Below are 12,500 nucleotides of genomic sequence, written 5' to 3' on the forward strand. Positions count from 1 at the left end.
CATAAGCCCGGTAGAAGCTGAAGATTAAGCCCCCAGTCTACCAGCTACCCTCCCTGGAGCTCAGCTTAGGGAGAAGTCTCATTTAGCTGGATAAGTCACATTCGGGCGGACAAGTCACATTTGCCAGCATAAGTCACATTTGGGAGGACAAGTCACATTTCCCAGCATAAGTCACATTTGGGAGGACAAGTCACATTTGCCAGCATAAGTCACATTTGCCAGCATAAGTCACATTTGCCAGCATAAGTCACATTTGCCAGCATAAGTCACATTTGCCAGCATAAGTCACATTTGCCAGCATAAGTCACATTTGCCAGCATAAGTCACATTTGCCAGCATAAGTCACATTTGCCAGCATAAGTCACATTTGCCAGCATAAGTCACATTTGCCAGCATAAGTCACATTTGCCAGCATAAGTCACATTTGCCAGCATAAGTCACATTTGCCAGCATAAGTCACATTTGCCAGCATAAGTCACATTTGCCAGCATAAGTCACATTTGCCAGCATAAGTCACATTTGCCAGCATAAGTCACATTTCCAAGCATAAGTCACATTTCCAAGCATAAGTCACATTTCCAAGCATAAGTCACATTTCCAAGCATAAGTCACAGTTGGACTTAATAGTCGGGCCCAGAGAGATTCCCATGAGTGCTATCTCTGGCAGTGGGCTTAATAGTCGGCCCCGGAGGGTCGGCGGTGGGGCTTAATAGTCGGGCCCGGAGAGACTTCCAGGGACGGCCGTTTGTCAGGGGGCTTAATGGCGGGGTCCGATCGGCCTCCCGTGGAAGCCTGCCTGGGGGAGCGGTGAGGACTCTTGAGGGCCAGCGGAAGGAAGAGGTGGTGCTGTATTTGACCCCGGCTGCCGGGAGATGGGGAGCTGGAGGGTTGCCCCGAGGCGGGGTCTGCAGGGAGAACCGGGTTCCGGAGCGGGCGGGCCTAGGGGAGGCAAGCCGGGCCGGGGCTCACCCTCCTGGGCAGGGTCCGAGGGGAGCTTCCCCCTGAGAGAACTTCCACTTCCGTAGACACTTTGACAAAAAAACCCCCAAAAAACCGGAGCCCCCGAGGAGGCCTTCCTGCGGCGAGCGCCAGGCCGGGCTGGGGCTACCCAAGCCTGGGTAAAGCCAGAGGCTAAGTCCCTAACAGGTGGAAGGCTGCATTCTGCTAAGTGTCTACCAGAGGGCGACACTTCCAGGAGACCCAGGGGGCTAAGCCTGAGGCGGCAGGCTGGCCCAGGGTTCCAGGAGAGAGGGAGAGACCGTCCCAGGCGGCTGGGAGAGCCAGGCCTACCCAGGGCTACCCGAGCCTGGGTACATGCCGGAGGCTAAGTCCCTAGCAGGTGGAAGGCTGCATTCTGCTAAGTGTCTACCAGAGGGCGACACTTCCAGGAGACCCAGGGGGCTAAGCCTGAGGCGGCAGGCTGGCCCAGGGTTCCAGGAGAGAGGGAGAGACCGTCCCAGGCGGCTGGGAGAGCCAGGCCTACCCAGGGCTACCCGAGCCGGGGTACATGCCGGAGGCTAAGTCCCTAGCAGGTGGAAGGCTGCATTCTGCTAAGTGTCTACCAGAGGGCGACACTTCCAGGAGACCCAGGGGGCTAAGCCTGAGGCGGCAGGCTGGCCCAGGGTTCCAGGAGAGAGGGAGAGACCGTCCCAGGCGGCTGGGAGAGCCAGGCCTACCCAGGGCTACCCGAGCCGGGGTACATGCCGGAGGCTAAGTCCCTAGCAGGTGGAAGGCTGCATTCTGCTAAGTGTCTACCAGAGGGCGACACTTCCAGGAGACCCAGGGGGCTAAGCCTGAGGCGGCAGGCTGGCCATGGGTTCCAGGAGGGAGGGAGAGATCGTCCCGGGCGGCTGGGAAAAAAGCCAGGCCGACCCAGGGCTACCCGAGCCTGGGCAAAGCCAGAGGCTAAGTCCCTAGCAGGTGGCAGGCTGCGTTCTGCTAAGTGTCTTCCAGAGGGAGACACTTCCAGGAGACCCAGGGGGCTAAGCCTGAGGGCGGCAGGCCGGCCATGGGTTCCAGGAGGGAGGGAGAGATTGTCCCAGGCGGCTGGGAAAGCCAGGGCTACCCGAGCCTGGGTAACGCCAGAGACTTAGTCCCTAGCAGCTGGCAGGCTGCAATCTGCTAAAAATCCACCGGATGGCAACGGAGAGCCGCAGTCCCCGGCTCGTCCACAAGGCGGCGCCAGCACTCGGGTTGCAGGCTGCATTCTGTTAAAAATCCACCGGATGGCAACGTAGAGCCGCTCTCCCCGGCTCATCCACAAGGCGGCGCCACTTCCAGGCGACCCAGGGGGCTAAGCCTGAGGTGGGAGGCCGGCCCAGGGTTCCAGGAGAGAGGGAGAGATCGTCCCGGGCGGCTGGGAAAAAAGCCAGGCCGACCCAGGGCTACCCAAGCCTGGGTAAAGCCAGAGGCTAAGTCCCTAGCAGGTGGCAGGCTGCGTTCTGCTAAGTGTCTTCCAGAGGGAGACACTTCCAGGAGACCCAGGGGGCTAAGCCTGAGGCGGCAGGCTGGCCCAGGGTTCCAGGAGAGAGGGAGAGACCGTCCCAGGCGGCTGGGAGAGCCAGGCCTACCCAGGGCTACCCGAGCCGGGGTACATGCCGGAGGCTAAGTCCCTAGCAGGTGGAAGGCTGCATTCTGCTAAGTGTCTACCAGAGGGCGACACTTCCAGGAGACCCAGGGGGCTAAGCCTGAGGCGGCAGGCTGGCCCAGGGTTCCAGGAGAGAGAGGGAGAGACCGTCCCAGGCGGCTGGGAGAGCCAGGCCTACCCAGGGCTACCCGAGCCTGGGTACATGCCGGAGGCTAAGTCCCTAACAGGTGGAAGGCTGCGTTCTGCTAAGTGTCTACCAGAGGGCGACACTTCCAGGAGACCCAGGGGGCTAAGCCTGAGGCGGCAGGCTGGCCATGGGTTCCAGGAGGGAGGGAGAGATGGTCCCAGGCGGCTGGGAAAGCCAGGCCTACCCGAGCCTGGGTAATGCCAGAGGCTAAGTCCCTAGCAGGTGGAAGGCTGCAATCTGCTAAAAATCCACCGGATGGCAACGGAGAGCCGCAGTCCCCGGCTCGTCCACAAGGCGGCGCCAGCACTCGGGTTGCAGGCTGCATTCTGCTAAAAATCCACCGGATGGCAACGGAGAGCCGCTCTCCCCCGCTTGTCCACAAGGCGGCGCCACTTCCAGGCGACCCAGGGGGCTAAGCCTGAGGGCGGCAGGCCGGCCCAGGGTTCCAGGAGAGAGGGAGAGATCGTCCCAGGCGGCTGGGACAGCCAGGCCGACCCGAGCCTGGGTAATGCCAGAGGCTAAGTCCCTAGCAGGTGGAAGGCTGCAATCTGCTAAGTGTCTACCAAGAGGGCACCACTTCCAGGCAACCCAGGGGGCTAAGCCTGAGGCGGCAGGCTGGCCCAGGGTTCCAGGAGAGAGGGAGAGATCGTCCCAGGCGGCTGGGAAAAAAGCCAGGCCGACCCAGGGCTACCCTAGCCTGGGTAAAGCCAGAGGCTAAGTCCCTAGCAGGCGGCAGGCTGCGTTCTGCTAAGTGACTTCCAGAGGGAGACACTTCCAGGAGACCCAGGGGGCTAAGCCTGAGGGCGGCAGGCCGGCCCAGGGTTCCAGGAGAGAGGGAGAGTTCGTCCCAGGCGGCTGGGAAAAAAGCCAGGCCTACCCAGGGCTACCCGAGCCTGGGTACATGCCGGAGGCTAAGTCCCTAGCAGGTGGAAGGCTGCAATCTGCTAAAAATCCACCGGATGGCAACGGAGAGCCGCGGTCCCCGGCTCGTCCACAAGGCGGCGCCAGCACTCGGGTTGCAGGCTGCATTCTGCTAAAAATCCACCGGATGGCAACGGAGAGCCGCTCTCCCCCGCTTGTCCACAAGGCGGCGCCACTTCCAGGCGACCCAGGGGGCTAAGCCTGAGGGCGGCAGGCCGGCCCAGGGTTCCAGGAGAGAGGGAGAGATCGTCCCAGGCGGCTGGGAAAGCCAGGCCTACCCAGGGCTACCCGAGCCTGGGTACATGCCGGAGGCTGAGTCCCTTGCAGGTGGAAGGCTGCAATCTGCTAAAAATCCACCGGATGGCAACGGAGAGCCGCAGTCCCCGGCTCGTCCACAAGGCGGCGCCAGCACTCGGGTTGCAGGCTGCATTCTGCTAAAAGTCCACCGGATGGCAACGTAGAGCCGCTCTCCCCCGCTTGTCCACAAGGCGGCGCCACTTCCAGGCGACCCAGGGGGCTAAGCCTGAGGGCGGCAGGCCGGCCCAGGGTTCCAGGAGAGAGGGAGAGATGGTCCCAGGCGGCTGGGAAAGCCAAGCCTACCCAGGGCTACCCGAGCCTGGGTAGATGCCGGAGGCTAAGTCCCTAGCAGGTGGAAGGCTGCATTCTGCTAAGTGTCTACCAGAGGTAGACGCTTCCAGGAAACCCAGGGGGCTAAGCCTGAGGGCGGCAGGCCGGCCATGGGCTCCAGGAGAGAGGGAGAGATTGTCCCAGGCGGCTGGGAAAGCCAGGCCTACCCAGGGCTACCCGAGCCTGGATACATGCCGGAGGCTAAGTCCCTAGCAGGTGGAAGGCTGCATTCTGCTAAAAATCCACCGGATGGCAACGGAGAGCCGCGGTCCCCGGCTCGTCCACAAGGCGGCGCCAGCACTCGGGTTGCAGGCTGCATTCTGCTAAAAATCCACCGGATGGCAACGGAGAGCCGCTCTCCCCCGCTTGTCCACAAGGCGGCGCCACTTCCAGGCGACCCAGGGGGCTAAGCCTGAGGGCGGCAGGCCGGCCCAGGGTTCCAGGAGAGAGGGAGAGATCGTCCCGGGCGGCTGGGAAAAAAGCCAGGCCGACCCAGGGCTACCCTAGCCTGGGTAAAGCCAGAGGCTAAGTCCCTAGCAGGCGGCAGGCTGCGTTCTGCTAAGTGACTTCCAGAGGGAGACACTTCCAGGAGACCCAGGGGGCTAAGCCTGAGGGCGGCAGGCCGGCCCGGGGTTCCAGGAGAGAGGGAGAGATCGTCCCAGGCGGCTGGGAAAAAAAGCCAGGCCGACCCAGGGCCACCCCAGCCTGGGTAAAGCCAGAGGATAAGTCCCTAGCAGGTGGAAAGCTGCAATTTGCTATGGAAAGCTGCAATTTGCTATGGAAAGCTGCAATTTGCTAAAAATCCACCGGATGGCAACGTAGAGCCGCTCTCCCCGGCTCGTCCACAAGGCGGCGCCACTTCCGGGCGACCCAGGGGGCTAAGCCTGAGGGCGGCAGGCCGGCCCAGGGTTCCAGGAGAGAGGGAGAGATCGTCCCGGGCGGCTGGGAAAAAGCCAGGCCGACCCAGGGCTGCCGTTGCCTGGGTAATGCCGGAGGCCGAGTCCCTAGCAGGTGGCAGGCTGCTAGCGTCTACCAGAGGGCGAGATCCCGCCTCCCCGAGCGGCCGGGGAGAGAGGATTTGCAGGAGCTGACAGGCGCGCACGCAGAAGGGAAATCCCCCTTGGCGGCCGGGGGGAGAGACGATTTGCAGGAGCTGACAGGCGCGCACGCGCGCGCGCAGAAGGGAAAGTCCCCGGGCGGCCGCGGGGAGAGAGGAGAGATGATTGGCAGGAGCTGACAGGCGCGCACGCGCAGAAGGGAAGTCACCCTCGGCGGGCGGCGGGAGAGACGATTTGCAGGAGCTGACAGGCGCGCACGCGCAGAAGGGAGAGTCGTCCCCCCCGGGCCGGGGAGAGAGATGATTGGCAGCCGGCGGAGGTAGCTGCCAGGCGGACCAGAAGGAGAACTGCGGCCGCTCCGAGCAGAAGGGAAATCCCCCGGGCCTCCGGGGAGACGAGCGGCCTCTGGCAGGCGCGGCGAGCCGGCGCCGGCGCCGCCATCCCGGGCGAGGCGACGGGCGCCTCCCGCCCGGCGCATATGGCACTTCCGTCGACACTTAGTCAAATTTTCAACTTTCAAAATTCCTCCGGCGGCCGTGTTTCACTCCGGGGAGCGGCGCCCTCACGCCGGCGGCGGCGCGCCTCGGCCGGCACGAAGGGGTACCACCTCGAGTCGGTGTCGGGGGTCCCGCCGTGGAACCGGGCGTCGGACGGCCCCGGAGGAGGCCTCGGAGCCGAAAAGGCACTACCGGAATGAGGTTGAATTTGACGGCCGGATCCGGGCCGGAGTTCCACAAAGTCGGACACTTTGAGTGGTTGGTCTTCATGTAATGGGACAGGTGACACTCTCTCTGTGACCTACTTTTGAACACCCCCGTCAAGAACCGTGTCCGAGACAGCGTGTGCTGTCAATTAGCTTACCAAAAGTCAGAGTACCAGGGCATCGGACACCCGACTCTGACAAAGTCCCAGTGAACTCTGCTGACAGGCCGCCGACGGCGGATCCCTGCGGGGGGGAGGCAGAGCGAGGGCACCGCCCCCCCCGAGTTGCGAGACAAGCCTCTTTAGGTCGCGTGGCAAGCCTCGGTTTTCAGGCGGGCGCTTCCCGCCGAGCCAATCGGCACTTTTAGACACTTTTGGGGAAAAAAAAAAGAAAAAGTCAAACTTTGAAAAATAAATAACCAACGAAACACGGACCAATGAGAACCGCTTCCGGCTGGTCGCGGAAGGGAGAGATGATTGGCAGGAGCTGCCCTGCGCGCTAGAATGAGAACTGCGGCCGCTCCGAGCAGAAGGGAAATCCCCCGGGCGGGCCAGGGGAGACGAGCGGCCGCTGGCAGGTACGGCGAGAGGGCGCCGGTGCCGCCATCCCGGGCGAGGCGACGGGCGCCCCCCGCTGAGCCGATCGGCTCTTGGACACTTTGGGGAAAAAAATAAAAAATAAAAAAGGCAAACTTTGAAATAAAACCCCACGAAACACGGACCTCGGTGAGATCCCCCGGGCGGCCGGGGAGAGATGATTGGCAGGAGCTGCCAGGCGCGCAGAAGGGAAGTCCCCCTGTGCGGCCGGGGAGAGATGATTGGCAGCAGGCGGAGGCAGCCGCCAGGCGGACCAGAAGGAGAACTGCGGCCGCTCCGAGCAGAAGGGAAATCCCCCGGCGCGGGCCAGGGGAGACGAGCGGCCGCTGGCAGGTACGGCGAGAGGGCGCCGGTGCCGCCATCCCGGGGGAGGCGACGGGCGCCTCCCGCCGAGCCGATCGGCACTTTTAGACACTTTGGGGGAAAAAGACCGACATTTTAATAAACCCCATACAACACGGACCAGTGAGAACTGCAGCCGGCCGGCCGGCCGGCCGGCGCAGAAGGGAGGTCCCCCGGGAGGGCCGGGGGAGAGATGATTGGCAGGCGGAGGTAGCTGCCAGGCGCGCGCAGAAGGGAAGTTCCCCCGGGCGGCCGGGGGGAGAGAGAGAGAGAGATGATTGGCAGCCGGCGGAGGTAGCTGCCAGGCGGACCAGAACGAGAACTGCGGCCGCTCGGAGCGGAAGGGGAAGTCTGAGGCGGCAGGCCGGCCCAGGGTTCATGGAGAGAGGGAGAGATTGTCCCAGGCGGCTGGGAAAAAAGCCAGGCCGACCCAGGGCCACCCCAGCCTGGGTAAAGCCAGAGGATAAGTCCCTAGCAGGCGGCAGGCTGCGTTCTGCTAAGTGTCTACCGAGAGGGCACCACTTCCAGGCAACCCAGGGGGCTAAGCCTGAGGCGGCAGGCTGGCCCAGGGTTCCAGGAGAAGAGGGAGAGATCGTCCCAGGCGGCTGGGAAAGCCAGGCCTACCCAGGGCTACCCGAGCCTGGGCACATGCCGGAGGCTAAGTCCCTAGCAGGTGGAAGGCTGCAATCTGCTAAAAATCCACCGGATGGCAACGGAGAGCCGCAGTCCCCGGCTCGTCCACAAGGCGGCGCCAGCACTCGGGTTGCAGGCTGCATTCTGCTAAAAATCCACCGGATGGCAACGGAGAGCCGCTCTCCCCGGCTCGTCCACAAGGCGGCGCCACTTCCAGGCGACCCAGGGGGCTAAGCCTGAGGCGGCAGGCCGGCCCAGGGTTCCAGGAGAGAGAGGGAGAGATCGTCCCAGGCGGCTGGGAAAGCCAGGCCGACCCAGGGCTACCCGAGCCTGGGTAAAGCCAGAGGCTAAGTCCCTAGCAGGTGGCAGGCTGCATGCTGCCAAGTGTCTACCGAGAGGGCACCACTTCCAGGCGACCCAGGGGGCTAAGCCTGAGGCGGCAGGCTGGCCCAGGGTTCCAGGAGAGAGGGAGAGATTGTCCCAGGCGGCTGGGAAAGCCAGGGCTACCCGAGCCTGGGTACATGCCGGAGGCTGAGTCCCTAGCAGGCGGCAGGCTGAATTCTGCTAAGTGTCTACCAGAGGGCGACACTTCCAGGAGACCCAGGGGGCTAAGCCTGAGGCGGCAGGCTGGCCCAGGGTTCCAGGAGAGAGGGAGAGATTGACCCAGGCGGCTGGGAAAGCCAGGCCTACCCAGGGCCACCCGAGCCTGGGTACATGCCGGAGGCTAAGTCCCTAGCAGGTGGAAGGCTGCAATTTGCTATGGAAAGCTGCAATTTGCTAAAAATCCACCGGATGGCAACGGAGAGCGGCTCTCCCCGGCTCGTCCACAAGGCGGCGCCACTTCCAGGCGACCCAGGGGGCTAAGCCTGAGGCGGCAGGCCGGCCCAGGGTTCCAGGAGAGAGGGAGAGATTGTCCCAGGCGGCTGGGAAAGCCAGGCCGACCCAGGGCTACCCGAGCCTGGGTAAAGCCAGAGGCTAAGTCCCTAGCAGGTGGCAGGCTGCATTCTGCTAAGTGTCTACCAAGAGGGCACCACTTCCAGGCAACCCAGGGGGCTAAGCCTGAGGCGGCAGGCTGGCCCAGGGTTCCAGGAGAAGAAGGAGAGATCGTCCCAGGCGGCTGGGAAAGCCAGGCCTACCCAGGGCTACCCGAGCCTGGGTACATGCCGGAGGCTAAGTCCCTAGCAGGTGGAAGGCTGCAATTTGCTATGGAAAGCTGCAATTTGCTAAAAATCCACCGGATGGCAACGGAGAGCGGCTCTCCCCGGCTCGTCCACAAGGCGGCGCCACTTCCAGGCGACCCAGGGGGCTAAGCCTGAGGCGGCAGGCCGGCCCAGGGTTCCAGGAGAGAGGGAGAGATTGTCCCAGGCGGCTGGGAAAGCCAGGCCGACCCAGGGCTACCCGAGCCTGGGTAAAGCCAGAGGCTAAGTCCCTAGCAGGTGGCAGGCTGCATTCTGCTAAGTGTCTACCAAGAGGGCACCACTTCCAGGCAACCCAGGGGGCTAAGCCTGAGGCGGCAGGCTGGCCCAGGGTTCCAGGAGAGAGGGAGAGATTTGTCCCAGGCGGCTGGGAAAGCCAGGCCTACCCAGGGCTACCAGAGCCTGGGTACATGCCGGAGGCTAAGTCCCTAGCAGGTGGAAGGCTGCAATTTGCTATGGAAAGCTGCAATTTGCTAAAAATCCACCGGATGGCAACGGAGAGCGGCTCTCCCCAGCTCGTCCACAAGGCGGCGCCACTTCCAGGCGACCCAGGGGGCTAAGCCTGAGGCGGCAGGCCGGCCCAGGGTTCCAGGAGAGAGGGAGAGATTGTCCCAGGCGGCTGGGAAAGCCAGGCCGACCCAGGGCTACCCGAGCCTGGGTAAAGCCAGAGGCTAAGTCCCTAGCAGGTGGCAGGCTGCATTCTGCTAAGTGTCTACCAGAGGGCGACACTTCCAGGAGACCCAGGGGGCTAAGCCTGAGGCGGCAGGCTGGCCCAGGGTTCCAGGAGAGAGGGAGAGACCGTCCCAGGCGGCTGGGAGAGCCAGGCCTACCCAGGGCTACCCGAGCCTGGGTACATGCCGGAGGCTAAGTCCCTAGCAGGTGGAAGGCTGCAATTTGCTATGGAAAGCTGCAATTTGCTAAAAATCCACCGGATGGCAACGGAGAGCGGCTCTCCCCGGCTCGTCCACAAGGCGGCGCCACTTCCAGGCGACCCAGGGGGCTAAGCCTGAGGCGGCAGGCCGGCCCAGGGTTCCAGGAGAGAGGGAGAGATTGTCCCAGGCGGCTGGGAAAGCCAGGCCGACCCAGGGCTACCCGAGCCTGGGTAAAGCCAGAGGCTAAGTCCCTAGCAGGTGGCAGGCTGCATTCTGCTAAGTGTCTACCAAGAGGGCACCACTTCCAGGCGACCCAGGGGGCTAAGCCTGAGGCGGCAGGCTGGCCCAGGGTTCCAGGAGAGAGGGAGAGATTGTCCCAGGCGGCTGGGAAAGCCAGGCCTACCCAGGGCTACCCGAGCCTGGGTACATGCCGGAGGCTAAGTCCCTAGCAGGTGGAAGGCTGCAATTTGCTATGGAAAGCTGCAATTTGCTAAAAATCCACCGGATGGCAACGGAGAGCGGCTCTCCCCGGCTCGTCCACAAGGCGGCGCCACTTCCAGGCGACCCAGGGGGCTAAGCCTGAGGCGGCAGGCCGGCCCAGGGTTCCAGGACAGAGGGAGAGATCGTCCCAGGCGGCTGGGAAAAGCCAGGCCGACCCAGGGCTGCCGGAGCCTGGGTAATGCCAGAGGCCGAGTCCCTAGCAGGTGGCAGGCTGCTAGCGTCTACCAGAGGGCGAGATCCCGCCTCCCCGAGCGGCCGGGGAGAGAGGATTTGCAGGAGCTGACAGGCGCGCAGAAGGGAAATCCGGAGAGATGATTGGCAGCCGGCGGAGGCAGCCGCCAGGCGGACCGGAAGGAGAACTGCGGCCGCTGGGAGCGGAAGGGAAATCCCCCGGGCGTCCGGGGAGACTAGCGGCCGCGGCAGGCGCGGCGACCCGGCGCCGGTGCCGCCATCCCGGGCGAGGCGACGGGCGCCTCCCCGCCGGCGCAGTTGGCACTTCCGTCGACACTTTGCCAAATTTTCAACTTTCAAAATTCCTCCGGCGGCCGTTTTTCACACCGGGGAGCGGCGTCCTCACGCCGGCGGCGGCGCACCTCGGCCGGCAAAAAGGGGTACCTCCTCGAGTCGGTGTCGGGGGTCCCGCCGTGGAACCGGGCGTCGGACGGCCCCGGAGGAGGCCTCGGAGCGGAAAAGGCACTACCGGAATGAGGTTGAATTTGACGGCCGGATCCGGGCCGGAGTTCCACAAAGTCGGACACTTTGAGTGGTTGGTCTTCATGTAATGGGACAGGTGACACTCTCTCTGTGACCTACTTTTGAACACCCCCGTCAAGAACCGTGTCCGAGACAGCGAGTCCTGTCAATTAGCTTACCAAAAGTCAGAGTACCAGGGGATCGGACACCCGACTCTGACAAAGTCCCAGTGAACTCTGCTCACAGGCCGCCGACGGCGGATCCCCGCGGGGGGGAGGCAGAGCGAGGGCACCGCCCCCCCGGGTTGCGTGACAAGCCTCTTCAGGTCGCGTGGCAAGCCGCAGTTTTCAGGCGGGCGCCTCCCGCCGAGCCGATCGGCACTTAGACGCTTTGGGGGAAAAAAAGGTCAAACGCACAAAAAAAACCCCCCATAAAACACGGACCATAAGAGATCCCCCGGGCGGCCGGGGAGAGATGATTGGCAGGAGCTGACAGGCGCGCAGAAGGGAAATCCCCCGAGCGGCCGCTGGCAGGCACGGCGACCCGGCGCCGGTGCCGCCATCCCGGGCGAGGCGACGGGCGCCCCCCGCTGAGCCGATCGGCTCTTAGACACTTTGGGGAAAAAAAAGACAAACTTTGAAATAAAACCCCACGAAACACGGACCTTAACGAGATCCCCCGGGCGGCCGGGGAGAGATGATTGGCAGGAGCTGCCAGGCGCGCAGAAGGGAAATCCCCCTTGGCGGCCGGGGAGAGATGATTGGCAGGAGCTGACAGGCGCGCAGAAGGGAAATCCCCCGGGCGGCCGGGGAGAGATGATTGGCAGCCGGCGGAGGCAGCCGCCAGGCGGACCAGAAGGAGAACTGCGGCCGCTGGGAGCGGAAGGGAAATCCCCCGGGCGTCCGGGGAGACTAGCGGCCGCTGGCAGGCGCGGCGACCCGGCGCCGGTGCCGCCATCCCGGGCGAGGCGACGGGCGCCTCCCCGCCGGCGCGGTTGGCACTTCCGTCGACACTTTGCCAAATTTTCAACTTTCAAAATTCCTCCGGCGGCCGTTTTTCACACCGGGGAGCGGCGTCCTCACGCCGGCGGCGGCGCACCTCGGCCGGCAAAAAGGGGTACCACCTCGAGTCGGTGTCGGGGGTCCCGCCGTGGAACCGGGCGTCGGACGGCCCCGGAGGAGGCCTCGGAGCGGAAAAGGCACTACCGGAATGAGGTTGAATTTGACGGCCGGATCCGGGCCGGAGTTCCACAAAGTCGGACACTTTGAGTAGTTGGTCTTCATGTAATGGGACAGGTGACACTCTCTCTGTGACATACTTTTGAACACCCCCGTCAAGAACCGTGTCCGAGACAGCGGGTCGTGTCAATTAGCTTACCAAAAGTCGGAGTACCAGGGCCTCGGACATCCGTCTCCGACAAAGTCCCTGCGACCTCAGCTCTCACGCCGCCGATAGTGGATCTCCGCTGGGGGCGAAAAGAGCGAGGACGCGCCGGTTGCGAGACAAGCCCCCTCCGCGTCGCGTGGCAAGCCTCGGACGAGTCACCCGTCACCCGCGGGTCACCCACCGATCGATCTGACGGCC

Source organism: Leptodactylus fuscus, unplaced genomic scaffold (assembly GCF_031893055.1).
Source record: "Leptodactylus fuscus isolate aLepFus1 unplaced genomic scaffold, aLepFus1.hap2 HAP2_SCAFFOLD_1000, whole genome shotgun sequence".
In the NCBI taxonomy this organism is placed as follows: domain Eukaryota; kingdom Metazoa; phylum Chordata; class Amphibia; order Anura; family Leptodactylidae; genus Leptodactylus; species Leptodactylus fuscus.